At 33.4% G+C, this 27,358-nt stretch overlaps 1 protein-coding gene across 6 annotated transcripts in view; it reads left to right on the top strand.

Moving 5' to 3' along the window:
- NOVA1 (NOVA alternative splicing regulator 1) overlaps nucleotides 1-27,358 on the top strand; it is a 159,022-nt gene that overhangs the window by 3,072 nt on the left and 128,592 nt on the right. Inside the window, exons 2-3 of one of the 6 annotated variants that reach the window (XM_062205337.1) lie at nucleotides 4,595-4,710; nucleotides 6,431-6,510. The exons of the other annotated variants lie outside the window; for them this stretch is intronic. The gene's annotated coding sequence lies outside the window, so the exon portion shown is untranslated. The remainder of the gene's footprint in view (nucleotides 1-4,594; nucleotides 4,711-6,430; nucleotides 6,511-27,358) is intronic. 6 annotated transcript variants of the gene reach the window in all.

The following is a 27,358-nucleotide window of genomic DNA, read 5'->3' on the forward strand; positions in this document are numbered from 1 at the left end:
CAGATTTTTAAAATTTTGTGATTTTAATGTAATTGGAATAAGGAAATCTGTATTGTTATATAAGAAGTAAGATAATATTGCAAAATATGTTACTTAAGAGCTTTATTGCTTAAAATGTGTGTAACAGTTTTAAAATATGTTTAACAGTTGGTACAGTAAACTATTGGAATATGGCAAGTTTCCTAGGTGGTATCTTTTTTTATTTTTACTTTTCAGTGTGTTTTATTATTTCAAGTGTTACACAGTTCTGCATGTTCATCTTTTCTTTCATTTTTCATCATTTTGCTACTTAATGTACGCATTTTAAGTTTAATGGAGAAGTCTCCTAATTGAGTAGTGCTTCTTATAGTTAAGATGTTATTAGCTGATTTGATTTTACGTAGATCTAGCTTGCCGCCATTTTTGGGGGTGATTTTAGCTTTATGGCTATAAAAATATTGGTTCAATGCTGAGGGAACTGATAACTGCTTATTTTTTTTTCCTGTTGGAAAAGAAAGCTGATTTGCTTTTAGTGCTCTAATTCACTAAGAGTACTTTAATACAGAAAAGACATCTGGCATGAACGTAAGCAAAAACATTTGGAGGACTTCTTTTTCGAAGCCAATAGCTTGGTGGGAGAATGGACCATTATACTGGATAAGAAGGTTTTGCAGTGGTTGAAACTGTCATTTAGTTATATAAACTAAATGTAGCATTTTGACTTAACATACCTTTATCAAATTAAAACACATGCGATCTATTGAATATAATAGCTCTGTAAAGTTTGTTCCTATGAGTGTAGTTTTGCAGATGGCTTTTCTTGTCTGAGAAACTTTCCTTATGCATTAGGAAAGTTTGCTAACAAATTCATATTCATACATTTAAAAGGTATATTATGATGAAAAAAATCAATATGGAATTCCGAAAACCCTTAGTAGAAATAAAAGCACTCAAAAAGAGCTTGATTGCAGAATTAATAATATGATAGTTCTAGGAAAAGAGCTGCAATGGTAAATTAAATTCACTGTCAATAGATGAAAATGAAATAGCTTTTTTGCATTATACATGAGGTGGTATCAGATGTGCAGGGATGTTACAGAAAATTGGTGTTTATCAAGGATATTCCAAATAGTAAATTAAATGCCTTTTCATTTGAATATAGTTTATTTTCTGTGGGTTGGAAAGGGTGCACTGAGAATTAGATCTTTTGTGTTTAGTCTACTTAATTGTGCATTTTTTCTTATTACATTGAAATTGCTTATTTTATTTATAGTTCGGAGGCATGTTATTTGTATAGAGCAAGGACATCCATTGGAAAAAATGGGAAGCTGGAATGTGCTGAATAAAATTTTGTGTGTGTGGTGACGTAACCTGTTCAAATGTGAGTTGAAATGTCTGTCGGATAAAAGAAGGCTTATCCTTTGCCTGTAACAGGTGGAAACCAATCACACACTGTGGAGTCAATTTTAAGGATAAAATAAAGCATTGTAGTTTTTGAGAAGCTTTAAGAATTCTGAACAGTTAGTATTAAAATATGATTTTAACCAGGTTATTACCTGTTTGAAAAGATACATCTCTTTTCTTCCGATAGATTTTAATTTTAGTGGTGTTTCTTTTACATTTTGACCACAAGCCTGTGGAATTACCCAAGGTACTGGTATTCTTCAACAACAGCCTGTAGGCTCCTTTCAACTTGTCTTACTCAGATACATATAAGGAATACTTACCTTGCACATGTCAAGTCAGCAAAATTATAAAGCTGTGATTCATATTGTCTAGTTATAAAGGGTTTTTTTGAGGATTATGCAATAATTCAGAAGCCCTTTGTGTGAATATGTTTATGATTGTTTTATTAGCATGAATATGCCTGGTGTTTATTTCATGAAGCATTTTTCTGTTTCTCATTTGATAAGAAAGTATATTTGGGGAAAAGTGTACTTTGGTTTTATAATCTAATAGACCTATTCAAATTACCTAAGTATTGAAAAAGAATGATATTGTGTTCATAAGGTTTAGTTCAGATACTACTGGATGTATGACAGAATACAGTTACACTTTAAGGATATTTCAATAAATTTCACCTCTATTGAAATATATTTAAAAACAATTATGGCCAAAGTGATCTCTTCAAAATTGTTTTTCCTTTTTTGTTTTCTTTTTTGGCTCAGGTTATATCTTTCAAGTAACTTTAAGCAACTCTGCCTTTCTGAGTAATTTAAAAAATTTTCACTGAAATGAAGAAAAGATTTTTGCACTTGGTTGGTATGAATGTAGAATTTGCACAACTACATTATGTTTTTCAACATGTTAAATACTGAATAAAATAATAAGAAAATCATATGATAAGGAATTATAAAGTACATTTTTCAATTACTTTAATCAAAAGAACATAATCTATTATTAGATTTATTTTTTGTTATCTTGTATAATTCATTTACTTTTAAAAATCTAATCTTAGAGAATATTGACTTATTACTTGTGGTTTAGAAATATGTCTCTTTTTCTTACTTAATTAGATCTACTGAATTGGGCTTATTTATATATCCTTTTATAATTATATTATATAAAGTTCCCTTGTAGGAAAAAAGACCTTTCTGATTTTGGGAAATATACTCATTTTTTTGAAAGGTGATAGTTTTTTTCTAATTTTTATATTTGGTATCTGAAGATGTTTTTTGTTTTCCTTAATAAATAGGAGATTTTATCTGTTAAAATTCTGTAATGGAAGTTTCAAAGAGGAAATCAGAAAAGCTTACTGAATACCTTATTGGTTGGGAGTAGAAAAGGATGTATAAAATAAGTATTTTCTTCTGTACCTTAGATTTTAGAACACTTTGTAGTACATCTATTTTTATTCTGTCATATGACACTGGAGATATTCATTGTATCGGTCAAATAGGAATCCTTCACTATGATATTGGAATGTTTTTGTGTGTAATGTTTACTGTTTTCATATTTGTAGGTTATAAAATAGGATTGCATTTAATATATATTATTTCATTTTATGATCCTTAATTTAAAATTTAAATTCATTATTCTTAGATCCATTATGTCTTGGTTTCATTGCTGTTCAACCTGAATGTTGCTTTGTCTTGAAATCACAAGCTGTACAATACATTTTTTAAAATCATGGAAAAGCAGAATATAAGTAAAAATTATTTTAAGAGGGAAATGTCCTACACTGCTTTTATTGGGAAATAATTCAATGGTCAATTTAATGTTTAGAAATAGGATTACAAACAAATGATTTTTTTTTTAAATTCATAGGCTAATGAACTTTAAAATGCAGTGCTTCTGTTGATATTGTTTAGGGAAGAGTATAACAGTATTGGTAGAACATGTGAATATTAATCTTTTAGTTTCTCAAAGTTGCAGTCTGTACTTTGTTCTTTGATCTTAGATGCAAAATACCTTAGAAACTTACCGGTATACATTTCAAAAACAAAATTAATAGAGAAATAGAACTGTTAACAGTAGAGAAAATATAGTAGTATAATTTTCAACATTATTGGGTGGGTTTCATAGGAGAGTTATCATTATATCATACTATTCTTTTAGTTCCCGTATGATCACAGAGTTGCTGATACATATTTTTCTTTAAATCTTAAAGTTGTAATGTTTGCATTTGACATACTATATACTGCTATAGATTACTTTATATTTTGTCTCTCTTATCCTTAGTTGAAGGATTAATCTCATCTTTCACTTAGACATTAGGAGCTCTATGGAAATTTGCTCTTTTTATTAAATATTTTCTTACTTTAATTGAAAGCTGAATATCTGAAGAAACATTGTTGTCATAACACAATCTATGTTAACACTATATTTTTCCAAAGTTATGATTTTTACCCTTCAGGCATGCAAATGTTTCGTGGCCTGAGATTTTTCATTTTATTTGATTTTTTATTTCATTCTGATGTTTTGCCTTCTATCATTGGTTTATTGAGTTATGGAACATCATTATAATGTTGGTATTTTCATGCATCAAATAGCGCAATGTTACTTCGAAATTTACCATTTCAGGGCTTCTGGGTTTTGGAAAAATAGCTCATTTAAAATTTGGGACATTGTAAGGAAATACATCTAGCAGCATTGCCTTGCAGGTATCACCTACAGGATTCCTTGGATAGTTTAAAAATAGTGCACACAGCTGTTGAGTGAGATAGTTCAATATTTATGTATCATTTATGTTTCATATAATAAACGAAAAGAAAAAATGATCTGTGTCTGGGAAACACTAAGAAGTGTGTGATACTACTAAATCACAACCAACAAACCATCAATCAAAAACCCACTCATGTATTTTATTGTTAATATATTTTGTTTTGCTCTGACTTAAGACAATTTGTTTTAAAAATTCTTTATTAAGTGACACAATGGCATTAGTTGAACATTTATGATGCAGTGTATTACCTAAAATTTAGCACCTAATAAACATTTCTTTTTAAAACCGCCTAGTTTAGTCTTAGTTATGTTTCCAGTTTAGTGGAACTATCTTTTAAATCACAACTTTTGTGAGCAAATGTAGCTTTTCAAAATAAAGCTTGGTGGGGGAGCAGGATGAGGGTGGGAGATTCGTGCTTGATTGCCATCTCATTTCCATCTTTGGATACAGCTCTAGCATAAAGTTAAACAACATCTGCAGAGATCTGACTGACAAACATCTCTCTGGGACTCATCATTGCAGCCTGCAGCAGGTGCATTCAGCTTTGCAGTCTTTTCCAAAAAGAGGTTAGTTTGTTCTAACATTTATCAGTAGACCAACGGGAACAAGTGACTAGAGAGAAGAGGTTGGTTGTCACTTGTCCAGTGCTGGAATACTACAGGTAATTGGAATGGACTGTTGGGAAGTACAGCCGTGTGTGTCTCACATTGCACTACAGCTGCTATGGAGCTTAATTACCCTGACCCTCAGAGACTGAAGTGTCATGGCATAAAACGCAGCATGCAGGAAATGAAGCAGTACTTTTCAGTAGTTTCTGATGTTTAGGTTGGTGAAGTTTCCATTTTCTTCATCTCTCCATTTAAAGACTAGGTTGTTTTTAAAATGGAATTACTGAAGCTAAAATGATTTACCATGCATCCAATAGAATAACCCTAAGAAAAGGATGGGAGGTTTAGGTCTAGAAATAAGCAGAAAGTATCATTAAGTCAGAAGCATTGAAAATTTCTCTATTCTCCAAGTACATTTTTAATGCATGAGTGAGTGGAAATAAGTGGGAATACTATGTGGTTCTTTTAAAATTATTACCTGAGAATAACATCTGTTTACTTTTATAGGAAAAATAAGCCTTGTAAAATTAAGTTATATCTTTTTAGTATGTTCAGGACTTTGGCTAGGGAACTTTATATTTTGAAATGTGCCAATGTGATAGTTACATCATATTAAAATATTTTAAAGATGTTTGCACATAATATAAGAGTGCTATTGAAATGATTAAATGATTCCTTACCACAATTTATTATAAGCAGATTAAAATTGAGTCAGCTAAAAGCCTGAAGTTAGTCTGTTGTTTTTAATGACTCTACCTGTTTGCAGTAGTTACTTAAGAATGTGCTTCCATGATTGTACAGAAGTTTATTGTGTGTGCTAATATTATTCCCAGTAATGAGAGTTGTCTCTTACCACAGTCCTGATCAGAAATTGGCCCTTTAGTGAAAACAGTTCTTAAGGTTATAATGTCTTTAAGCTAAATCTGGCAAGATACACTGCTATTTTAAGGTAATTTGTAATATAAACAGCAAAAACAATCTGGAGTCTCTGTGAAGCAATTTTGTAGTTTTATTAGCTTTAGTAATTTGACAGATTTTTTTGGTATCCATTGAATATAATTTGTCAGTTACTCAAGGGAATTAAATTTTGGTGTTGCTCAGATTATTTTTTTCCTAACACGTTTTCTAACAGTTATGTGTTTTTTGAAGGTTCTTCTTTTTTTTTGTAACCAATATTGGCAGTAACTATTTGATTCTGAAGATACTGCGTGCAAGAAAATTATTTTTATTTTAATTCAATTATGGATTGTTGATCATTTATTGGCAATTATAATAATTAAGAGAAGTAAGATTCAGATAATGCTCTCTAGAGGTCAAGAAAAACATTCCAGTACTTTTGTACATATATCATTTCATTTTTTAATCAAAGTTTTCATTTTTGATGTCATGAACTATTATTTTCTTTTCAATTCTTACCAATAAAAAATGATACTTTAAAATTTCACATATATACTTCACTATAATTTTTTAAGTTTTGATAAAGAAGAAATTTATAAAACATGTTTTTAGATTATATAGTGGAAAAAAAGAGTATTATATAAACTCGTAAACTTTGGAGATATGTTCAGTATTTGCTAAATTTTGAACACTCTATGGATATCCTTTTCCATGACAAATCTTGATCATGAAAACACATTCTATCTGCACTCCATCATTGATCTTTTGCTGCTTCCTGCAGGGCCTGTCATAGCATCGTTGACAGGACCAGATGAAAAATGAAATCAGTATCTTGAGTTTTTTAACAGCAAAATGATACAGGTAAGATTATTTGGTGTGGAAAGTAAAACATTTTTGTCCATTCTCAAGATAATTTTATATAGATACTTAAAATTAATGTTAAATTTTTATTTCTTAGTTCAAGTTCTTTTATGTCTTACTGATGTTCAGTAAATTTTCAATTTATAAGGAATTTTATTCTGAACTCAGTAAATTTTTCAATTTTAGAGAATGTGTCTTATTTTCCTTATGAAACTGAGCATCTTTTTTGAAGTTTTGAGGAATAACTTTTTGTTCTAAAATATTTTTGAAAATTAGCTATACATCGAAGTCCCCATAATTCTATTCATAAGATATATTTTCAAGCAATGAATTAGTTATTAACTAAGATCTGAAATCCTCTTTCCTTCTATGACATAATAAATGATGGTTCTCAGCTTATTCAGTTTTTAAAAACCATTTTAATCCCAAAGAAGATGGTTGTATTCAACCAGTTAATAATTTGCTGCTCTGGGAGTTAGATTGGGCCATGGTTCTGGTTTTTTAAGATCCAGTGATTTGGGAGGAGTGATGGAAAAAAAGAAATGGTGTAATGGGTTTCTGTTACACATAGTGGTAGGGGATGGAGTGCATGGTGCTGTTTTCTTTTTACTTGTTTTTTGCTGCTAAATATTTTAGCACTTTAATTTTCATCATACTCATCTTTGAAATACTTTTTAAAAGTATCTTTTCTTCATTAAAGGAATATAGGTGTGATTTTATTTGCCACGAGAAGTTGTGCGTCCCGTGTCTCCTTAAATTTTGCTTTCAAGTTTTTATATTGCATCTTTGTCAAAGATTAAATGATGACATTATTAAGTAACTAAGAGGCTTTCTGTTGGAAGCATTTGGACAAATTGTAGAATTGTGGAACTGGGCGAAAGTGATGTGGAGCTTACATATGATCTCTTCCAGAATCTTCACTTGACAGTTGAGAAGATGAAGGCATCAAAAGATTAAATTTATGCAAAGTTTTTTTAATGACAACCATTTTCCTCTGACTTTTAAATATAATTTCTGAATCTGTGGTGCATTTGTAGTAGGTTCTTTATTTTTCTTTTAGATTTGCTCTAGTTTTTCTTCATTCTTCTATGTGGATATGACAGAGGAGAAAAGTCCCTAACTTTTTTTCTACACCTAGTTTTTTAAAATGAGTATGTTCTTTAACAAAAGAGAACAACAAAATAAAAAACAAAGTAGGATGAAGTCCCAGTAGTTATTTTACAGTTTTTTAAAAGTTGATTTGCCACACCACAGGACCAAAAACAGGGAGTTCTTTCCTCATTGTAATGTGTTTTTGTAAAAAAAAGATCTGATTAATTATATTTCTTAGAAGATGTTGCTTAGTCATTTTTTCTTTTCCTATATTTATACATTTGAAAATGGCCATGTTTTTAGGGTGATTTGTTTCTGCAGCTTTGTTACTTTTCCTCATTAACATTTTTTTCTTGCTTATATGTTCCTTATGTATGTAATTTTTTTTATTTTTGGCTAAACAGTATTCACTTTGATTTTTTAGAATAGTAGAATTTCTAAGTCAAATTTTGTTTTCAAGGATTATTTCAAGAATCTATGTTTTTTCCATGTTCACATTCCTTCCCTAAGTATGACATTTTTCTATGCATTCATAACAGTTGCTTTAAAAAGGGCAAATATTATGATTCAAAAATAAACACAGGGCTAATTGTAAGACAACCTAAGTAAGAATGTAGCTATGCTATACCATGATGATTAATTTGAAAAAAAAAAAAATAAAGAAACGCAGTATTTTCTCTCTTTGTCTAGTCTTAAATTGGTCCACTTCTCAGTTAATTAGAATTCTGATGTTGTTTTCATTGCATTATAGGCTTAAGGACTACTTTCTAATGTAATTACAAAGGTACTTAACGTGATTTTGAAGACTTTTCCTTCTACAGCTTTAAACTAAAACAAGACAAAACGAAAAAAAATCTTTTGTCATAGTTTTTACCGACGTTAGTTGAATAACTGGATTAGGATCCATTGATGTGGGAGAATTTATGTTATTCTTCCTGCCTACTGCTCTGTGTTCAAAATACCTCTGTGCTTTACTGACTGGAAATCTGAAAGGATGTGTGAATGAATGAGCAATCTGAGATTCTTTCTCTGAAGTACTCAAGTAGTGTCAATATGGTTTGTGTAGAAGGCAGTCTTGTCTTTAATTTTTCACTACTCTTCTAATTTATTGATGGAGTGTGTGTGTGTGTGTGTGTGTAATACCTGTATTTTGGGATAGGTGAAATAATGATTTCAGAAATTAAAAAAAACAAGAAATGCATTGGAGTGGAATGATAGGTATAGACTAGGTATTAAAGAGGAAGAGTAGAGAATGACAGAGGAGTTTTTTGCCTTCTTTTTTAAGTATGCCATCTTGCATGGAGGAAACTTAAAGCTAATTTTATGGAATATTCAAAGGTACCTCTAAAATGAAGAACATCATTAAAATACCCTGACTTAAGCAACATGAGCTTAATTAAGATTTAGCAATTAATAAAGTTATTAAAAGTACCTATAATATAAAAGGTCATGGCTACATCACATTATAGTTAATTTATGGCTATATGACCCAAGTGATAGAGAGCACAGAAACCGCTTATGGTATTTCTTTTTTTTTTTTTTTTTTTTTTTTTTTTTTTTTTTTTTTTGACAGGCAGAGTGGATAGTGAGAGAGAGAGACAGAGAGAAAGGTCTTCCTTTTGCCGTTGGTTCACCCTCCAATGGCCGCCGCGGTAGCGCGCTGCGGCCGGCGCACCGCGCTGTTCCGATGGCAGGAGCCAGGTGCTTCTCCTGGTCTCCCATGGGGTGCAGGGCCCAAGCACTTGGGCCATCCTCCACTGCACTCCCTAGCCACAGCAGAGAGCTGGCCTGGAAGAGGGGCAACCGGGACAGGATCAGTGCCCCGACCGGGACTAGAACCCGGTGTGCCGGCGCCGCAAGGTGGAGGATTAGCCTAGTGAGCCGCGGCGCCGGCCCGCTTATGGTATTTCTTGAACACCTGGAAAATCAAAGTGATACACTATCAAAAGTATGATTGCTAAATATTTTATTTAAAATCTTTTTACATCAGCTTCTCCACATTTGTTGGGGTTGAATATAACTTATTTGCTTAGTTTGACTAGCTTGAAATATCAAGGTGTTTATTATACAAGTAATTAAAATTTTAGGAGAGTTACTTTCTAAACACTTAAAATTTCAAGAAAAACTTGAAATACATGAAATGCTAGTGCTTTTCTTATATTAATACATCATTTGATTTTTACCATTATAATTAAAACTGATGAAATATCTAAAGATTTAAAAGATGTACTCTCTTTCATTCCTGATGCCTAGTTGTGAAGATTGTAAGAACCACTAGAGAACAGTTGGTTAAAATAACCCTAGAATTTCTTTATCTGGCTGCTTCCCCTGCTCTTCTAGGCCAACAATATGCTCTGACTTTAAGTTTGATAGACCTCTGTGTGTTCTCTTTGGGGTTAGAACTAAGTGTGCAATGCCCTGCAGATCTTACTCTCAACCTATGGAGCAGGAAGAGACAAAAAAAAAAAAAAAGATGAAAACCTGGTTATAATAAAGTTTTCATAAACATTCAATGGGAGAATTACATCTACATGTTGAAATTACCTCTGTCAGTGAGTGGCAGGGTCTTCGGAGAGAGAGGTTCAACTTCAAAGAAGAATTCATAGAGGAGCTGACAGGATTTTGAAAGTTGCATTTTTAGTTTGCATGGTGGACAAAGGTGGAAGGTCATTTAAAGCACAGAGATAGAAAAATATACAGACATAAAGGTATGAAAAAAATCTTGGTATATTTAAGACTCCAAGGGTAGTTTGTATTTTCTCAGATAAAATGGATTTTGCTGTGTGTGTGTGTGTGTGTGTTGGCAAGAGAAGGGACTGGAGGTAGGGGTCATAGGGAGGCATTATAGATATTTTTACAGATAAGAGACAGTATGTTACATATGAACAAAATGGCCTGACTGAAAAATATTCATCTTTGATAAACTCATTAGCAAGGGTTATTTCTTAAGTCTGTTTGTCTCTATTTAAATTGTGCTATTTGTACTTTAGAGGGAAGGTTGCCCTATTTGTCTAAAAGCAGAATTGAGTATTAGACTGAAGAGTCTGGCTTTCTTCCTAGGACATATAGGTAGAATGAAAGACTTATTTATTAAGAAGACAAATGACAGAGGGAAACATGAGGTAACTAGAAAGATGGAAAAAGATGTTAAGAAGTGTAAGAGTTATGCTGAATTCAGCAAATATTTGCCTAGTGTGGAAGAAAAAACAATGTAGGGACCTAAAGAAGGACAAATATTAGTGAAGACCGTTTTGCACTAAACTCTGGAGGCAGAAATCTGAATTTAATAGTTGCTCACTTTTACATATAGCATTGTCTGTTTAGAGTTACTGACCTGAATGGTTTCTTTTACTAGTTTACTTCTTATTCATAGCAGTTTAGAATCATATACCTGGTAAAATTTTTTCTCATGTTCTGAATTTTTCAATATGTAAATCTTTCTAGATTTTATGGTATAAAATGATGAATTCAATTTTAATTTTATGAAATTTAGGGATTTATACAATGTACATCTATTTTTATATTTGAGTTTGAAGCCATTTAAACACTGAAGCTTTGGTATTTTTTAGAAACACTGGTATTTTATATTAATGGAAATAGAAACTTGCCACTTATTTATTAGTAGGTACTCTGTTATGTAGTAAGTTTGTTTAGAATTTTGTTTAATTGAGAGTCACCAGGATTTTCCAGCATTGATAAACTCTTTCTTAGAAGAATGAATCTTATTGATAAGCTTATAGTTCAGATGAGTTATTATAAAAGTGACTGAAGAATATGGCACTATTTTTTCATTTACAAAATGAGATTAAAGTCTGTTTAGCATTTTATACTGATTTGTGAAATCATTGGCTACTGGTGTGGAGAAACATTAAAAAATTGAACAGCTGAAGTGACATTAAGCACCAGATGGGGATTTAAAATAAAAATATTCACTGTGTAATCTTTATTTAAGTGCTATTCATAATTCAATAATGCCAGTTGTATAACTCAAGGTTGAATTCAGTTTCAAAAGGAAGCATAAGAAAAGTCTCATTGCCTTAAAATTGACATCCACATGAGTTCATGACTTGTTTACGAAGTGATAAATAACACAGACAAGGACTACATACATTTTTTTGCAGAGCAAATATAATTATGTATGAGAAAGAATGCAATGAAATTTTTGATTTAGCAGTTAAGTTTAATTTTTTTATAAACTCCTTCTGTACAATGATATACTATTTTATATTTTAATGTATCATCTGTTCTGAAAATTTTCAGTCATGTTTTCCTTAAAGTCATGTTTTACACTTAGCCTTCTGAAGGGAGTACCTAGTCTGTTTAAGAAACGGTGTGTTCCTCTCAAAAGTTTATCTTGAGTTAAACTTGGGTATTTGGCATGGTGTTTAAAAACTAGAATGGCACTGTATATGAAAACACAAACTGATAGTGAGTTAGGTATGCCATATGTGGCATTTTAGGTTGGCATATATCAACTGTGTAATGTACTAGGATTAGTAATTTTACAGTGGAAGGCTGCTACTTACATAGTCTCTGGTTGGTGGGTTTATTATCCTGACCAATCCTTTACTTTGTCAATCCTTGTTTTTAATATTTGTAAAAATCTTTTTGCTGTTGCTATAATTATCATGGGATTTGCCTTCCTGACAAATTTATTCTCTGAACTTGAGATTTTTTTAAAAAGATAGTATTTTTTTTTATTTTTTAAAATGTGAATAGTAGCTATATGTATTGAATTTTTGTCAAAGTATTATGCTAATATAGTTGCCTTGACCAAAAATGGTTTTTGTAAAGTAAGAATTGAAAACAGTATTTTCAGTTTTAGGAAAAGTACAAATGTTGATAAGAAAAGATTTGAGGTCATTAGGAGTCTTGGTAATGAAAGCAATTAAAAGCAAACTACAATAAACACTGCCCTTTTATGACAGAAATAGTCAATTTTGAATTTATGTCAAAGCTTTCTTGGGCATACTGATATTTTGATTTTTAAGAATGTTGCTTTTATCAGATTTTTCAGGGAAGTCCCTTCAAATCATCACATTTAAAAATAAGTATAAACTACAATGTGATGGGATAATTTCCATAATTTCAAGGGATAAATCATCTGAGTAAGGACTACATGCATTTTTTTTTACACTGTACAAAATGATGAAGTTTGTTAAAATGTCAAGAAGTCACACAGACACGTGGGCGTTGTTCATGAATAGAGTGGGCAGGGAAGGGAAAAGATGAGAGAAAGATTTCGGTACTGTGCTCCCTCTAATTCTTTGGGAAGACAGCAGCATGCATTTCTGACTACTACAGATATTCTATATAAATACAATTCTGTTTAATAAAAATTTTGAAAAAAATTCTGGGTTGAGAAGTGTCCCAAGTAATAGTTATCTAAACTCATTATCTTCTATAATTTCTGCCTTTTCAAGAGTCAGATTCTGTATTTTTTTAATGCTTGCATTAACCTGCCTCTGTCATAGTTAATGGAAAAAATAATGAACTTATTTTTGAAACTTGTAAGACCTTACAGCTGAAAGTTATTTATTGTTATAGCTTATTGAGATTTTGTATTTATAGCACTTATTTTAATTCTTAAAATATCACTCTAGTCAGGAATTTTTATTTCCATTTTACAGATGAATGAAAAATTCAGTGGAAATTAAATGCATGTGATATGTGAAGCTAATAATGAATCTGTTTACTGTTAGTGTATAACGTTGTATCAGAATACATACAAATTAAGTTAAAAAATGCAGTGATCACAATTTAGGTAAGATCCTGCAGACTGCTGTATTAGTTCATGATTGGAGGATGTACAGATGTTTTTGATGAGTCAACAAGTTATTTTCCTGTTATGGAAGGCATACAAATACAGAATTTACCCTTAAAAGGAAAACTATAATTATTAAGTAATTGGAGCCATAAAAACTAATTTTCTCTATCTCTTGGCTAAACATGTGTAAATAGAACTTTTGTATTGTGATATTCTCCTATCTTCATACTGATTTTAGACCTCTGAGATAGTGTGACATTTGACATTATTTTTAAGGTTGTTTACTTGAAATGATTCAATTGTTCTTGGTTTAGGGCTATAAAACGTAGTCACTAACCTAGTGATTTGTTGAATTATAGACTTATGGCTATAAAGGTCTATTCCGATTACTATGATAGTATTCACTGTAATAAAATTTTTATGGGGAAAATATGCTATGGATGTTATGCAGTAGAATTTATTAAGAGATTATCATATCAGTTTGATACTTCTTAATACCTCTGGGAAGTCAAATGGAATACAGGACTGCTCTGGTTCATGTGGTATCCAACCAGAGTTTGAATTCCAGCTCTGCCACTTATAATTGTACATTTTTAGTCTTTTAATTTTCTTGGACCTCCAGTTTTCTTTTCTGCACAGTGGAGTGTCACTACCTCTCTTGTAGGTTTTTGACCTAGGTATCAAGAAAGTACAGATAAAAGTGAGCCACATAGTAATTTGATATATACTAAGCATTTTAATGAGCTGTCTTTTTTCATTCTCTCTTTTCTATGTTTATTTCTTTTAAAAATAATACATTTATAGCAGAGATTTCAAATAAGGAAAGTTACATTGAAGAGGTCCTAAAAAGAAAAAAAAATTGGTTACTTTTTATTTTTTTCTCATGATTATTATTATTATTATTATTTTTGACAGGCAAAGTTAGACAGAGAGAGACAGATACAGAGAGAAAAGTCTTCCTTCCGTTGGTTCACCCCCCAAGATGGCCGCTACGGCCAGCGCGCTGTGCCGATCTGAAACCAGGAGCCAGGTGCTTCCTCCTGGTCTCCCATGTGGGTGCAGGACCCAAGCACTCGGGCCATCCTCTACTGCCTTCCCAGGCCACGGCCGAGAGCTGGACTGGAAGAGGAGCAACCAGGACAGAATCTGGTGCCCCAACCGGGACTAGAACCCCGGGTGCCGGCGCCGCAGGTGGAGGATTAGCCTAGTGAGCCACGGTGCCAGCCTCTCATGATTATTTTAAAAATATAAGCAGTACATGGCCGGCACCGTGGCTCAACAGGCTAATCCTCCACCTTGCGGCGCTGGCACACCGGGTTCTAGTCCCGGTTGGGGCGCCGGATTCTGTCCCGGTTGCCCCTCTTCCAGGCCAGCTCTCTGCTGTGGCCAGGGAGTGCAGTGGAGGATGGCCCAAGTGCTTGGGCCCTGCACCCCATGGGAGACCAGGAGAAGCACCTGGCTCCTGCCATCGGATCGGCGGAGCCGGCCACGGCGGCCATTGGAGGGTGAACCAACGGCAAAGGAAGACCTTTCTCTCTGTCTCTCTCACTGGCCACTCTGTGAAAAATTAAAAAAAAAATAAAAACAAATAAATAAATAAAATATAAGCAGTACAGAGACTATTAAAGCTGAATTCTCCCTTATTCCACTCCTTTCAAACAATTAATACAAATAATTTGTTATATTAATTTAGATTTTCTCGATACCTTCCTAATATGCATTCTTATTTTCAGTCAATAATTACGAGTGATAAATGTTTTTAAATCTAGATAGGAATGAGTTTTTAGCATACTCCCTGTTTTGATTAATGAGCTTCTAAATACTGGAAGGGGTTCTTCCATTTGCAGCTTTTAAAAAAAGTTTATTGCGTAGCTTTAGAAAAGTACTCTGATACAAACCTCAAAGATAAGAATAGCGGCCGGCACCGTGGCTCACTGGGCTAATCCTCCGCCTTGCGGCGCCGGCACACCGGGTTCTAGTCCGGGTCGGGGCACCGATCCTGTCCCGGTTGCCCCTCTTCCAGGCCAGCTCTCTGCTGTGGCCAGGGAGTGCAGTGGAGGATGGCCCAAGTGCTTGGGTCCTGCACCCACATGGGAGACCAGGAGAAGCACCTGGCTCCTGCCATCGGAACAGCGCGGTGCGCCGGCCGCAGCGCGCCTACCGCGGCGGCCATTGGAGGGTGAACCAACGGCAAAAGGAAGACCTTTCTCCCTGTCTCTCTCTCTCACTGTCCACTCCGCCTGTCAAAAAAAAAAAATAAAAATAAAAATAAAAAAGATAAGAATAGCTTTTCTTGTTTATTACTGATATAGCAGAGATGAATTTGTAATATCACAGGATACTATAATTTCACAAACCATTAAGGTTTATTTGTATTGTGATTCTTGGTAATTAATTCATCATTTTTTCTAAAAGATTTATTTAATTTATTTGAAAGAGAGTTAGAGAGAGAGGTAGAGACAGAGACAGAGAGGTTCCAGGTTCCACTGGTTCACTCCTCAGATGGCCGCAACGGCCGAGCTATGCCGATCTGAAGCCAGGAGCCAGGAGCTTCTTCCAGGTCTCCCACAGGCACAGGGGCCCAAGGACTTGGGCCATCTTCTACTGCTTTCCCAGGCCATAGCAGAGAGCTGGATTGGAAGAGGAGCAGCTGGGATTAGAACCGGCGCCCATATGGGATGCCGGCTCTTCAGGCCAGGGCATTAACCTACTGCGCCACAGCGCTGCCCCTAATTCAACATTTTTGTATATATAATAAAATAAATATATCTCAAGAGTTTTGATAGGAACTTAAGAGGAATAAATCAGGTGACACAGATAATTTAGGACTTTTCCATGAATATTATTCAAAGTACTAAGGCTTTGAAGATCTTTTCTCCATTTGTAAAAAAAATCATAATTAAATGTTGGAGCTAGCTGTTTAGTTATGCAGGTGACAATTTGTAAAACTTCCTTTTCAGATTTGTTTTTGAGCTGTTAAAATTTTTTGTTGCTTCTAGCAGGGTCTTTACCATGTCAATTCATTTTCCAGCAGCGTTCATTTCATGTAAGATATAAGATACTTAGTGATGTGATTCTACTAATGCTATTTTTTAAGGGCCATGATATATTCCTTTCTATTCTCTAACAAGTATTCACATTTTCCCAGAATCATCACACGTACTCTTGATTGCCATTATGTTAAAATTTTTGTGATAGATCTATATTTTGTCATTATGATTATAAAGCTTAATGCTGTGTTCAAGTACTTTTATATTAAATATTACTTATGTGTTAAATATTTAAGATTCATCTAATACCAGAGGAACAACTGTAAATGTGATACCATCATTGTATGATTATGTCCTGGAGTACAATAAATTTAATAAGATCATACTGATTCTTAGATTGCTTTGTGGAGAAGCAAGGTCCTAATGAATATCTGACATAGTATAACTTTAGTTTTGTATTTAGACTGTCACACCTTTAATTATCTAAGAATACCAGATGATACAGGAAAAAAATAAAGAAACTGAAACTTCACTATAGGTCATTGAATTCCAGAATGACTAAATATTGTCATATAGTTTTTTATAGAAAGCTTTTATTTAATAAATAAGTTTCATAAGTACAACTTTTGGATTATAGCAGTTCTTCCTTGCATTCCCGCCCTCCACCCCTAAACCAGCCCACCTTCTACTCCCTCTCCCATCTCATTCTTCATTAAGATTCATTTTTAATTATCATATAGTTTTAAAGCAATGGATTTATTCTAAGATACTTAGAATCTGTAGAGATGATGAGTGAAATATAATTGGAATTGAGAGTAAGGTTAAATGTTGGCAATTTGTAGAGGGAAATTCGTGTTAGTCTGGGTTAGAGAGGACTGTGGGTTATCTCTATCCCTGTTTATAATAGAGTATCATTTTAGGTAAAAGAGAAATTTGAGATAGGCTGTAAACGTTGACAAAACCCCAGATTTCCTTTTCACTTGTAACATTTTTTTCATTAGTACTGAAGTTTCCACAATATATGATGAAGTTGAACATTAATTTCAAAATATTTTCTGTAATCCTCATTGTTGATCTCATTTCCTATTTCACTGAGTAATAAAGTAGTTTGATAAGCTCCCGACATCAGATCCACCCATCTGAGAATCTGTACATTCTGTATTTTCTCTTATTGTTCTGATAAATTGTCTTAGCACCTCACAAAGTCCAAGTTCCACTTTTACTTTAATTTTCATTCCTCTTACATATGGAGACACCTTCTTTTGGAAATTCTTTCTTTTCTTTCCTGCATTATCATTATCAATTTTCTACTCTATGGGATATTTTCTTTCAACTTACAAATGTGCTTTTGTTTCTCTGTTTCTTGATTCTCTCTTGCATCTCTCTTTCAAAGCCATTCCAATTAGGATGTTGACTCCATCCTTCTAGTGGATCAGTTCCCTTGTAACTTTGGTAATTCTAAATCAGTAGCCTGTTCTCAGTCCTCATCTGTGTATAACAGCAGCATTGGACACAGGAATTACTGGTCTTCGATTTGAAACTCTTCATTTTGCTGGAAGCACACCTCTACCTCATTGGCTGCTATCTCACGTTTTCTTCATGGCTTCTTCTCATTTCCTTCAGTCCGTGGGCCACCCTTCATTTTTTGCTTTTTTTTTTTCTCTATACATGCTTACTCCCTTGATCATCCTAACCAGAATCATGGCTTTAAAAATAAGCTACTCTTCTTTGATGACTACTAAAGTGTTTGTATCCATTCTGGACCTTTCAACTGCCTACTTTATATTACGTGTATGTTTAATATGTGTGGTACAACTGAATATGATTTTAAATATTCTGATCTTTCTCACAGCCACCCAAAACAACTTCTCCCACTGTTTCCTGCACAGTATAGGCAACGTTGCCCTCCGGTTTCTAAGTCAACAAATTGGAAGTCATCTTCACCTTTTTTTCTGTCAAATTCCATATGTTATCGGTCATGATTCTGATTATGTTCAAGATATTTTCCTTAAAGGAAAACCAAATAATCAAGCCCAAAGCACATACCGAGACACATAAATAAATACTACAAAAAGGTTTTCTGTTGTGCTTAGCCAAATAAAGAATTAACCTAAAGATATGGTTCTGTGTGAATTTGGTGTTAAAGCTGTTTCTAGCAGATGGCAAAAAGTAACCTGCTCATGTTATTGGGTTGACCTAAGCCCCCAATTATTTATAATTTCAAAAGATAAAGCATTGAGAAGGCCTGATTTATTTATTTATTTATTCATTTATTTATTTTTATTTATTTTTGTGAGCAAGGCAAGATTTATTTAAGTCAGAAACCTCCTGCTGTAGCAGCCAGGAAGGGGACTATTTTTTAAATATTTACTTATTTATTCTGAAAGAGTTACAGGGGGAAAGAGGAAGGAGAGAGTGGGGGGGAAGAGAGAGGGAGAGTGCTTCTGTCCACTGGTTCATTACCCAGATGGCTGCAGTGGCCAGTAGTGGACCAGGCCAAAGCCAGGAGCTAGGAGCATCATCCAGGTTCTCCATGAGGGTAGCAGGGACCCAAACACTTGGGCCATCTGTGGATGTTTTTCTCACACCATTAGCAGAGAGATGGATCAGAATGAAGCTACCTGGACGCTAACTGGTGTCCATATGGGATGGTCAGTGTCACAGCTGGTGGCTTTACCTGCCATGCCACAACGCTGGCCCTTCGGTTCATTTTTTGTTTTATGTTACTAGAAAGTCTGTATGAAATAATCTACACTTGAAGGAATGTGAGGATCCATATATCCAGTGTAGTAACATAAATGTATTTTTGCCTACAAAAATTGAGTTTCAAAGAGTAAATATGTGTATGTACAGTGGCACATCATTCAGCCTTAAAAGGGTGTTATTGGTATTTCCAGTAACATGGGTGAACCTGAAGAACATTATGCTAAATGGAATAATCCAGACAGGAAAAAGACAAATATTGTGTGATCTCAATTATATGTGAAATCTAAAAAAGTTAAAAATTAAATACATATATATAGAGAGTAGAACAGTGGTTACCATGGGCAGGGAGGAAATGGAGAGAAGTAGGGCAGAGGGTACAAATGTAGTTAGGATAGCTAAGTCTAGAGGTCTAATACACAGTCTGAGGACTATAATTTATGTGGTATACCGAAAACTTGCTAACAGCAGATTGTAGGTGCTCTTACCATAAACAAAGTTGGTATGGAAAATACTGTATGTGTTAATTTGTATGATGTAGTAATCATTTCATTATGTGTATGTATGTGTGTGTGTGTGTATATATATATATATATATATATAAAAAGACATCCTGTTGTATACATTAAATAAGAACAGAAAGAAATATATGAAGTTATAGGATTAAAAAAGATTCTAAATAATACCTTGCATCAAATTGTGTCAAAAGTAGGGGCCGGCGCCGTGGCGCAGTAGATTAATCCTCCACCTGCAGTGCCGGCATCCCATATGGGCTCTGGTTCTAGTCCTGGTTGTTCCTCTTCCAGTCCAGCTCTCTGCTGTGGCCCGGGAGTGCAGTGGAGGATGGCCCAAGTGCTTGGGCCCCTGCACCCACATGGGAGACCAGGAAGCAGCTCCTGGCTCCTGGCTTCGGATTGGTGAAGCTCCAGCCGTTGTGGCCATTTACGGAGTGAACCAACGGAAGGAAGACCTTTCTCTCTGTCTCTCTCTCTCTCTCTCTCTCACTGTCTGTGACTTTACCTGTCAAATAAATAAATAAAATCTTTAAACAAATAAAAAAATGTGTCAAAAGTAAAATCCACTGTTGTTAGAAAATATAATTAGCTTAAAATGTGAACTATTAAGGTAGATCATGTATGCACATTGTACATGATAAATAAATATGAATATCTATTCAAGAATATTATATTAAATCACAATATAAATGAGGATTGTATCTTAAAGAAGTTACATACCTGAAAAAATAAATTATCCAAGTGGTATTTTTTCCTGTAAAATATATAGATGCTTTTATGCCTAATAATTTTGAGTTTCTTCATTTTCGTGTCCATGGTAGTTATTTCAGTTGATAGACTTCAACTTCTGTCTTTAATTTAAATCATTTAGGCTTAACTTGACTTTCAATTTTGCTATTTACAGAGTTCTCAGTTATTAAAAGAAATTGTATTATGTCTCATGAGGCAGAAAATTGTGTTTTGTAGATCATGTCTAATATTCTGATGAAATAATTGTGTAATAACAATTTTGACTTGATTTCTAATCATACATTTTATCAATATGTCTTACTTGTGAAAGATTTTTGGTCTTTGGAAGTAATCTTCCAGAATAAGACAATAATCTGTGCACTTGATCATATATATGTTATACAGCAGAGGAATTTTATTTAATCACTGTTAAAAAACAAAAAATATGGTTTCGTGGCTTTCTGGATATAGGGACAAGAATGTACATGGATGCATTTGGTTTCATTTTTAAGATAAACCTTAAAATTTAATTTTCTGTCTTGAAATCATGGTTTAAAATTCATGACTTTTTTATTATTTTGGCATGGTTATTAATAAATCATCCCTTAGTATTAATCTTCACTTATCAGATATGTTGTTTCAGTAACATCTTTCTTACATTATATCTTGGAACTATCTATATGATACTCTTTCCCATAGCTCTTTGAGAAAGATTTTGTATATGGTTTATCTGACTCTAAGCACTTGGTGTTTTTATCATTCATATTATGAGGTAAAAATAATCTTGATTGCAGGTAGTTTTCACAACATAAGCTTGGTTTTAAAGTTTCTAAGTTTGAAGTTTTATTTTTAAAGTGTCACTCCATAGTCAATTGCAGCATGATCAAATCCTTCTTTTAATTTTATAAATTAAATTTTATAAAATAGCTTTAAAATTTGTCTACATAAGCAGAGAAGACATATCTTCACTGTAGTCATACTTAAAATAATGAGTATGAAATATATAAAGGATGAAGATGGAGAGTGTAGCAAAGGCTAGATTGTGATGGGCCTTTTACTCAATATCAAGTAATTTTAGTATTTTAAATTGGATTGTCAGGAACTTTCTAAATCTTGAGTTACCACAAGTTCAAACCTATACTGATGTTCAAAACTTATGAATGGTAGTGAATGGTGGTACTTTTTAGATAATTATTTACCTAGATAATAACCCATGATAGGGTTAAGATTTCTAAACATTAAAGACATTATGAATGGAGTAGTCAATTTATTAAAGGAAGTAACTATTTTCTGATAATACTTTACAGTGTTAAGTAGCAACTAATTTCTGTGCCTCTATTAGAGGCTGAAACCCTAAGCTCCTAAGCTATTTCCTGTAAGATGCTATTGTACTTTAAGACTCCATTAGAGATAAGGATCTGTGGGAAAACTCACAGAATGAAATGATTTTGATTTATGTATGAATGCCATTTCCATGGTAGCAATGATGCAGTACACTAATTATTTTATTTGTTATTTTTTTAATTTTATTACATGAATTTCTGTTTCTGATAATCCTTAAAAATGTATAATCTGTTTTTTGGAGCTGTTGGTATTTAAAATATAAATGTAAGAACTGATACAAATAGTCTCAGGCTTTTATTATCTTCCATGTTGTGTAATTTTTCTCTGGAGTTGCTGAGTATCCCAAGGTAAAAGACTAAAATCGGGCAAGTTGACTCCACTGGTTAGTTTAACATTTTCCATTTACCAGATCTGTTGTGAGGTTACCTTATTCTTAGATACCACATATGGATGAGCTCGTGCAGTGCTTTTCTTTATGTGCTTGATCTGTTTCACTTAACACTGTGACCTCTAGTTCAATCCAGGTGGTTCTGGAAGGCAAGATTTCATTTATTTTTATAGCTGAGTAATATTCCATTGTGCATAAGTACCACATTTTCTTTACCTGTTCATGGGTGGATGGACATTTATATTGTTTCCGTTTCATGGCTATTGTGAATAGTGCTGTAATAAACATGGGAGTGCAGATGTCCATTTGACAGGTTGATTTCCTTTCCCTTGGAATATACTTAGTATTGGGGTTGCTGGATCATATGGCAGTTCTACTTTTAGTATTTTGAGGAACCACCATTCTGTTTTCTGCAATGGCTATACTAAGTTACATTCCCCTCAACAGTGTACAAGGATTTCTTTTGACCTAAAACTACTGTTGTGAATTCACCTTTAACCCTTGTTGACACCTCTAGGAAGAGAATTATTATTTTCTCGAGACTGTCACTTATCATTTCTCTTATTCCCTTTTTCAGACTCTTGTTTTAATATCTCATCCTCTTGAATCTTTTTTATTTTCTCATTAAATCCTTCATCATGGCTTAGTAGTATATTTAGTTTTTAGTTATACAAAATTTAAAAAACTAAATCCTTTCTTTGATTTCTGATATTCTCTATGGTCATTGCCTCTCTCCCCCTTACATAATACATCAAGTTTTTTGAAGGGACAGTTCATCTACTGAGATTGTATTTTCTCAGTATTCTCTTATTTTTGGTTATCCAATTCTTTGGAAGTCCATTTGGTATCTTCTTAGTTCACTAATTCAATGAACTGTTTCAGCTGTCTACCCATTATCTCCATTTTCAATTTTCTGGAGCATTTATGTTCCTGTTTCTCCTATTATTTATTTAACTTTCTGTGTCCTCTTAAACATTTTGAGCGAAAGAGTGTTTCCTTGTCAGCACCCCCACTATGTAAGGATCATTTTCTTGGCTTGTAGTACCTCAGTGAGGAGTACTCCCAATAGAGATACTGTTTGGCTTACCGTTTCTCAATTCTTTTTAGAATGTGAGGATGCTTATTTTCTCTTTGTTTCCTCCTTAGGTCCTAGTTTCCAAATCTTGTGCAATTGGAAAGGTACCCATAGGAAAGTTACCAATAAATATTCTCTTACATGTATACCAAGATGATTTAATCTCTAAGCCAGAAAAAAAATTAACAGTCATTGCTTCCCCTGTACCAGTTTAAAAATGAAATTGATGGATTGATAGAATGAGAAGAAACTGCAGTCCTTCCAGTTGTGAAAATATGTGGATAATGGATTAAGCCTGGAAAACTACTTGTCTTAAGTGTATTTATGATCTGTGATAAATAGCATTCCAAAAAATGTGGGAAAAATAAAGGAGATATACAAATGAATTACATTAAACTACAAAAGCTGGCTTGGAATACTTTAATAGGGAGAACTGTATGCATAATACGAAATTTATGAAAGATTCTGCTTCAACGCTTTACAGTATCAGAACAGTGCTTCACTAACAAAAGAGGAAATCCAGGAGGTGGTTAACTCATCAAAGCAGTTTATGTGCTATTTTAGGAATAAGTTGCCTTTTGGAACTTTTCTGTATTGGTTTTAAAATGTGTTCAATATGTTCATTTACGCTTGTGGATAAATGCATATACATTTTTCTAGTGACCAGATTTTCAGTACTGTAACCACAGCAATTGAGGAGGTGTTTTATTAAATTGGATTTTTATTTATTTATTTAAAATATTTGTTTATTTATTTATTTAGCAATCAGAATTACAGAGAAAGAGAGAGATTTCCCATCTTCAGGTTCATTCCCAAAATAGTTGCATTTTCTTTGAGTGGCATGGGCCCAGACACTGTGCCCATCTATCACTGTTTTCCTAGTCACATTAGCATGGAACTGGATCAGAAGTAGAGAAACTGGGATTTGAATGCCTTATGGAATGCTGACTTGACCTGCTATGGCATAGTGCCCCTCCACCAATCTTATCTTTAAAAACATTAATATCTTTCTTTGATTATGAAAATGTTATTCTCCTCTTTTCTAGCATTTGCTATTATAGATCCTTTATGATAAAGAACCAGGAATGAAAAGTAGAGATATCACAAGTAACAAAAGCTCATGTTCCTCACTTAAGTATATATTGAATCAAAACTTCAAAATTGGGCTTGGTTTTATTTATGATAGTGAAGTGATGATCTTAATATTTACTAAAAGTAGTGTGCTAATGATGAAGTAAAGATTTGAAACAGTCTGGGACTAATTTTTTTTAAGATTTATTTATTTATTTGAGAGGTTTAGTTACGGACAGTGAGAAGGAGAGACAGAAAGGCCTTCCATCTGCTGGTTCAGTCCCCACATGGTTGCAATGGCCGGAGCTGTGCCAATTGGAAGCCAGGAGACAGGAGCTGCTTCTGGGTCTCCCACGCAGGTGCAGGGGCCCAAGCACCTGGGCCATCTTCCACTATTTTCCAGGCCATAGCAGAGAGCTGGATTGGAAGAGGAGCAGCCAGGACGAGAACCGGCACCTATATTGGATGGTGGTGCCACAGGTGGAGACTTAACCCACTGCACCGTAGGGCCGCCCCTACTAATTGTTTTTAACCAGAAAAAAATACCTTAAGCTATGCTCTTGAAGGTACAGTAGTTGAAATTTGGTGTGATAATTTGTCAATAATAACAGGCATCTTTGATTATGTCACTTTAAACTTTTGATAATTTGTGTATATACAAGGCTTATCTAAATTACTTTCTGTGAAATATAGAATTTTCTGGATAGATCAGTGAGACCAAGATGAACATGTAACTTTTAAAAACTACAGTGGAAACTTTCTATAACATTCACATATTTCCTTATCTATGCCTCTGTCTTTGTTAATATTTCAATGGCCTAATTTTAGTAAAGAAATATGATTTAATAAACTAGACAAATGCATATCATAATTCAGAGTTTTAAATATTCAGATTTGTTGCCCTTCATTTAATGAAAATGTTTTAGTTTTGAGGAAGAAAGTGGGGAAAATGCAATTAAAACATGATATTCTATATAAGAGATACTTTGCTAATAAGTTCAATTTTAGTGGCTTTTCACATCTGTAAATGCTGTTTGATTCCTTTTTAAGCATGCTTGTTTTAAAATCTGTCTGATAATTTTGAGGTCTTGTTTCTGCTGGTTCTGTGCTTGCTATCATGCTTCCTTAAGTGTTTTGAGAATGGTTTTGTTAGCAGTTTTTCTTAGCAATTTATCTGAGAAAATATTTTGAAACCTGGGATAAAGGTGGGTTTCCTCAGACTGACTGTGCACTTAGTGATCATTTAGTCATCATTTAGTGATCGTTGAACCTATAATGGAATTCTTGTCTTTAGTTTATTTGAACCACCTCATCATTAATTCAGGCTGAAGATCAACTGTGATTATGAATTTCCAGTTTGTTTTTCTATCTTCTGAGTGTGTGTGTTGGAATTGTCTGAGGATGAGAGGATTTTCCCATTTTACTCTTAAAATGATGATGTAGTTTGTTGACGTTAGGATTATTGTGGATTCTCACTAGGCTGCCTACCTTGAATATATTTTGTGATTTTTATCCTAATTCTTATAGTCAGGAAAGTCAAAAGCAAGATTATCGTGATTTGTTAAATTCCTTCACAGTGAATTCTCCCTTACGTACTCTGCTTATACCTTTGGGTTCCTACGTTCATTTGTGTTTGTTACCCTTTTCCAGCTAACAAGTTCCATTGAAAAATATGTTTTTAATCTATTTTTCTAACATATTTAGTTGTTTCAGGCAAGAGGCTTGTCAGACTATCTAGAGTATATGAAGGGTCTTCATTAAATTCATCTATAACGATTGTAGTGAAAAAAACTTCATGATTCTCAAAATTGTTTTGCAACAAAATAGACATTTTTCCTTTATCTGCAGACTTTCTGAATTACCTTAATACCGTTAGACAGAAAAGTCTGCTAGTTTTTTTTTTTAATAAAACCGTACTAGTTACTCCAGTTACGCAGGAAATACATATATCTGTGTATTTTATTCATGTCAGAAATGAAGTATCTTGACCAAAGTCACATAGCCGGCAAGTGAAAGATCAACTTGTACTCAAGTCTATCTGACCCCAAGGTTCATACTCTACATTATGTAACACTGTTTCCATGTGAGTTTTATTCTTCATTCACAAATCCTTGAGTCCTAAGAAGTCTTTATTTTGAGTACCAATGGTGGTACATGGAAAGAAATAGAATCCTGCATTATTACCTGCAGAGAATTTTGAGAAAGAAGATATAAAAATTTTTCACATTGTAAACAGTAATTAGCAGTATGTGTCAGGAATACTGTTAGTGTCCTAGTATTCCCTAATACAGATCTTTTCTGTTTTACTTAAATCTTTCCTGTTACTTCAATATTATCTGCCTGTCAGTTTCCAAGATTTCAGCCATTGCCACTTTTTCCTTGACTTTCTCCACAGATTATTTCTCTGTATTTAGAAGTATCACACAGTCAACCATCAGGAGATTAGGATGTTTAAAATATAGGGGGAAAAAGGGCTCCCTCAGTACACATACAGTAGTGCAAAGAGCTTTTATTGATCAGCAAATGAAAAATTATAATTAAGTAGAAAACCGTAGCTAGTTCATCTTGAACAAGAAAAAAATTACCTAAAACATTATCAGATCTTTTGCATTTTGAAAAAACTATTTCAGATTTAATAGATTTGAGAAAATGGAAAGTTAATGAAGCAGAGGAGTGGAAATGAAACAGAAAGAATAACCACATACAAAATAGAGGAAGTGATCTTATTAACGGTTCTCCTGACTGGGTTACTCCAGTCACTATCAGATTGTTTAAATTGAGCAAGACATTTAAATGTCATAGAGTGATGGAAGTAAGAGAAAGTAAAATAAATTTTGCTGAAGGTGTTCTTAATCAATTACACTGAAAGTGATTATATGTTACATTATTTTTAACAGGATTAAAAAGTTTAAATTCAAAACATACCTTGATGTATTGGTTTTTGGATTGTAATTTGGTATATTTTGCAAAAGTTTTTGGGAAGGATGAGTTAAAATTGAAGTTCAGTTTTGTTTAAAGGAAATTAAATTGAAATTTTTCCCCATTTTCCAGATCCTGAGCACATTGTATATGAGAGGTACTTCTGTGTAGTTTTGAATTTATAGTCCAAGGTTCTAGCTTTGGTAGAGGGAAAGTAAAACAGAAGTTTGTCAAAGGATTGGTTTCATAGGGAAG

The sequence above is a fragment of the Lepus europaeus genome, chromosome 11, assembly GCF_033115175.1.
Source record: "Lepus europaeus isolate LE1 chromosome 11, mLepTim1.pri, whole genome shotgun sequence".
NCBI classification, from domain to species: Eukaryota; Metazoa; Chordata; class Mammalia; order Lagomorpha; family Leporidae; genus Lepus; species Lepus europaeus.